Raw genomic sequence first — 5,608 nt, 5'->3', positions numbered from 1 at the left:
CTGAGGTTATTAATATTTCTCCTACAATCTTGATTCCAGCTTGTGCTTCATCCACCCTGGCATTTTGCATGATGTACTCTGCATATAAGTTAAATAAACTAGGTGACAATATACAGCCTTGATGTACTCCTTTCCCAATTTGGAACCAGTCCGCTGTTCCATGTCCTGTTCTAACTGTTGATTCTTGACCTATTTACAGATTTCTCAGGAGACTGGTAAAGTGGTCTGGTATTCCTATCTTTTGAAGAATTTTCCACAGTTTGTTTTGATTCACATAGTCAAAGGCTTTAGTGTAGTCAATGAAGCAGAAGTAGAAGTTTTTCTGAAATTTTCTTGCTTTCTCTATAATCCAACAAATGCTGGCAATTTGACTTCTGGCTCCTCTGCCTTTTCTAAATCCAGCTTGAACATCTGGAAGTTCTTGGTTCACTCAGTACTGCTGAAACTTAGCTTGGAGAATTTTGAGCATTTCTTTGTTAGCAGGTGAAATGAGTGCAATTGTGTGGTAGTCTGAGCATTCTTTGGCATTGCCTTCTTTGGGATTGGAATGAAAACTGACCTTTTCCAGTCCTGTGGCCACTGCTTAATTTTCTAAATTTGCTGGCATACTGAATGCAGCATCATCTTTTTTTTTTTTTTTTTTTTTTTTTTTTTTAGTTGCGGGAAATTTTTTTTTATTTAAATGTGTTTATTTTAATTAGAGGCTAATTACTTTACAATATTGTATTGGTTTTGCCATACATCAACATGAATCCGCCTCGGGTGTACACATGTTCCCAATTTTGAACACCCCTCCCACCTCCCTCCCCATACCATCCCTCTGGGTCAACCCAGTACACCAGCCCAGCATCATCTTTTACAATTTGAAATAGCTCACCTAGAATTCCATCACCTCCATTAACTTTGTTCATAGTGATACTTCCTAAATAACACTTGACTTCGTGCTCCAGGATATCTGGCTCTAGGTGAGTGATCACACCATGGTGGTTATCTGGATCATTAAGATCTTTTTTGTATAGTTCTTCTGTGTATTCTTGCCACCTCTTAATATATTCTGCTTCTGTTAGGTCCATACCATTTCTGTGCTTAATTATGTCCATATTTGAATGAAATGTTCCCTTGGTATCTCTAATTTTCTTGAAGAGAACTCTAGTCTTTCCCATTCTATTGTTTTCCTCTATTCTTTTTCACTTAGAAAGGCTTTCTTATCTCACCTTGCTGTTCTTTGGTACTCTGCAATCAGATAGATATATCTTTTCTTTTCTCCTTTGCCTTTAATTTCTCTTCTTTTCTCAGCTATTTATAAGGCCTCCTCAGACAATCATTTTGCCTTTTGCTTTTCTTTTTCTTTGGAATGGTTTTGATCAAAGCCTCCTGTACAATGTCATTGCCTTTGGTACAATGATACAAACCTCTGTTCATAGCTCTTCATGCACTCCATCAGATCTATTCCCTTGAATCTAATTGTCACTTCCACTGTATAATCATAAGGGATTTAATTTAGGTCAAACCTGAATGGCCTAGTAGTTTTCCCTACTTTCTTCAATTTAAGTCTGAATTTTGCAATAAGGAGTTCATGATCTGAGCCACAGTCAGCTCCCAGTCTTGTTTTTGTTTACTGTATAGAGCTTCTGCATCTTCAGCTGCAAAGAATATAATCAGTCTGATTTTGGTGTTGATAATCTGGTGATTTCCATGTTTAGAGTCCTCTCTTGTGTTATTGGAAGAGTGTGTTTGCTATGACCAGTGCACTCTCTTTGCAAAACTCTGTTAGCCTTTGCCCTGCTTCATTTTGTACTCCAAACTTGCTTATTACTCCAGGTATCTCTTGACTTACTACTTTTGTATTCCAGTCCCCTATGATGAAAAGGATGTCTTTTTTGATGTTAGTTCTTGAAGGTTTTATAGGTCTTCATAAAGCCATTCAACTTCAGCTTCTTTGGTATTAGTGGTTGGTACATAGACTTGGATTACTGTAATATTGAATGGTTTGCCTTGGAAATGAACAAAGATCGTTCTGTCATTTTTGAGATTGCATCCACGTACTGTATTTTGGACTCTTTTGTTGACTATGAGGGCTACTCCATTTCTTCTAAAGGATTCTTGCCCACAGTCAGTTCAGTTCGGTGGCTTAGTCATGTCCTACTCTTTATGACCCCATGGACTGCAGCACTCCAGGCCTCCCTGTCCATTGCCAACTCCTGGAGTCTACTCAAACTCATCTCCATTGAGCCATGATGCCATCCAACCATCTCATCCTCTGTCATCCCCTTCTCTCCCTGCCTTCAATCTTTCCCAGCATCAGGGTCTTTTCAAATGAGTCAGTTCTTCACATCAGGTGGCCAAAGTATTGGAGTTTCAGCTTCAGCATCAGTCCTTCCAATGAACACACAAGTAGATATATTGGTCATCTGAATTAAATTCTCCCATTCTGGTCCATTTTAGTTCACTGATTCCTAAAATGTCAGTGTTCACTCTTGCCATCTCCCTTTTGATCACTTTCAATTTACCTTCATTCATAAATTTAAACCAACTAGGAGATAAATGAAAAAAAAATTGATAGTGAACACTAAATTAAAGAACCATTAAGTATCTTGCTTCTCAAGAGTGATTGTATCAATCTCTTATATATATCTCAACAGTACTCTGTAAACAATTCAGAAAAGTTTTGAGGAGCTAGTATAATATTAACCCTGAAAACATACTCAAAAATCTACAGGCCAATGTTACTCATGAAATATCAATGCAATAATCCTAAATATAGCATCATTAAATAGAACATTATTAACAAATAAATTACCATATCTAAGTGGAGTTAACTTTAAAAAATTAGAAATGTACAATATTAGAAATCTCTTCATATAAATCATCATAGTAATAAGTCAAAGGAGAAAAATCATATCTGCAAAGACAAAAAGAGGCATCTGATACAATCTTAAATCCATTCCTGTTAAAAAGAAAAACATCTTAATACATAAACACTGCCTTACTGCACTGATCCATTAATATAAGTCAGTTTTAAAATTATATATTTATTTCACTGGGAAACAACAATTTATTGAAAATTTATTAAAAACAGTAGCTTAATTCAACTAATTTAATACAAAATTAACATGCAAAAGTTAATGATCACTCTATTTTCAAAATAGCAAATCATTTAGGAAAGATCCTATTAAAGTAGAAGCTAAAAGAATTAAAGATCTAGAAATAAACTTTACAGGAATTGTATGAGATTGTACTATATGAAGTTAAATTATGTGAAGATACCAAAAAGAATATGTGAATAAATAAAAGAGTATAACTTGTTCTTGTCTTGTAACACTGTTAGGGAAATTAAATAGTCTTGTGTAGGCTTCAGATACAAAGCAGAGCAGACCTCTGACCTTGCTTCTAACCTGTCTGGACACTGCCCTGACTGTGAGTGACTGGGAGTGACTGTCTGCTGTGAGTGCAAGACTTGCAACACCACAGATAAAATTAGGGGAAAACTTTGAGGTTGTTGAGCCTCTGGAGGGGGCCTGGCTAGCCAAGGTCCAGGCTTAACAACATCCCAAGTTTTACAAGGCAAAACAGCATTAACTTGAAACCAGGCTTGCAATTTGGTCACAGATTGATGATGATATCAGTCTGCACCCATCTTGTGATTATAAGTGGGAACCCCGAACTGCAATGTTTGAAGTCTCTCCCATGGAATGGACGTTCTGACTGGGACCCTTTCCCAATTGGGACTCCAGATGTGCTGTGACACAGGACTTCCCAGCACTGTTTAAGTCTGAATGCTGGTAAAACTCAATTTGGTGAGGTATTCTTTGCTCTTTATATTTCTCTTTTCTTTTAATGTTAGTATGTGGAAAGTAAGTTAGGCAATTCTTTAATAAATATTTGTATTATTTATTTGCATATAACAACTGACTTATTTTGTTAACAAATCCTTCGAACCTGATTCAAAAGTGAAAACTTTCATCAGAACAAGGACTCAATATCAAAATGAAATCAATTTACTAGAAAGTAGTTATAAGTCTTATGAAACTTCAATCCCAGTAGATGTTTTTAGTAACTAAACAAAAGTGTTTCTAAAGTTCATCTGGAACAACAAATATCTAGGAATAAATAAACAATAAATATCTAGGAATTTAGAAAAAAGTTCTAGAAAAATAGAAGTATTGAGTGAAGACTATTAATGCATATTATCTATTTATAATAATTAGAAAAGTATTATTTTGCTACATTTATTATTCATCTGTTGAATGAATAATAATAATATGATGAATAATAAAACAAAATAGTGAGTCCAGAAGTAAACATAAATATGTACTGGATTTAGCAGAGCCACATCTTATGGTATAAGTAATCAAATGGCAAGAGCTCAATTTATGAAGAATTTCATTTAATACTACTGCTTTGGCTTATAAGGCTTTACTTGCATTAAGATCAATTAACATTCCTCTGAGCAACAAATTGCTGTGAAATCAGAGCCCACAGGTAGACTTTTGTAGAGTTGGTACATGTTCTATTTGGTTTTCCTCTAAAATACTTCAGTACATAGTAATGACAAGCTCTTCATTTAGATTTATTTTATTGATCTTTTTAACCTAAAAATTCAGTTACTTAACTACTTAGGATTATATGAATGCTTTGTCTGTGAGGATTACTTTAAGATTACAACAATATCTAATATCTGTCAAAGAGATCAATGAGTACAGTACAGATCAATGTTTAAAATACAAACATTTTATAGAGAAATTAATGAAACTTGCTTTTATCATATCAGGTTATAATAGCTAAATATTAAATATTGAAGCTATTGTATAGATTTCAATGGGGTGTGGGATTGTTTTAGCATAATATTTTTTTGTTTTGAGGGGCAGGAAATCACAGTTTTTTGCCACTGAAATAACACAAAGAATATTTTCTACTTAAAACAAATTGCCATCAAAACACAAGGGAAGAAGTCTGCCATAATAAATGGATATTGCTCACAGAGAGAGAGGGATGATTTATTCAAAAAAATGGACAATCACTATCTAGAAAATGATGAAAAATCATATTCTTATTTCATACTGTATATCAAAATCAATTCCAGGTTAATTAATGATTTAATGTCTCATTAACTTAATATAATTATTAAAGTATAGTTTCCATGTAAAAACAAAATTTTAAAAGCTCCAGAAGAGCACAAGATAATCTCAGAGAACATACGCCATGTCTGTCTTCACAGTGCAATCCCAGCAATCCATCCCCTAAAAACCCAGTTGTTATATTTGAGTGAATTGAATTGAATACCAGCTCTTAAAAGGAATAAGAGCCACATTCCATAAAATGCCTGTGAATATACAAATAGAGTATTGCCACAGAGTCTTTGGGGAAATACGGCATTGCCTGTAGTAGTAAGAGCTTAAATAAACTTGGGAAAGAGACACACTCAGTTCCCCACCTGAGAGAAGTCAAGGGTTTCCTGCTAGCAGAATGAGCCCTCAGTCAAAATCCACAGGACAGTTCCTGCCCTCTCCTGCAGCAAAGAGCTCCTCCATTCACCACATCTGTCATGCACAGCACCTGCCCAGCTGAGTTGTAGCAAATGTACTTCCCATCCTGCTCCCTGGCAAGC

This window comes from Bison bison, unplaced genomic scaffold, assembly GCF_000754665.1.
Source record: "Bison bison bison isolate TAMUID 2011002044 unplaced genomic scaffold, Bison_UMD1.0 scf7180017864485, whole genome shotgun sequence".
Lineage (NCBI taxonomy): Eukaryota > Metazoa > Chordata > Mammalia > Artiodactyla > Bovidae > Bison > Bison bison.
Note: the sequence above shows the minus strand (reverse complement) of the source record.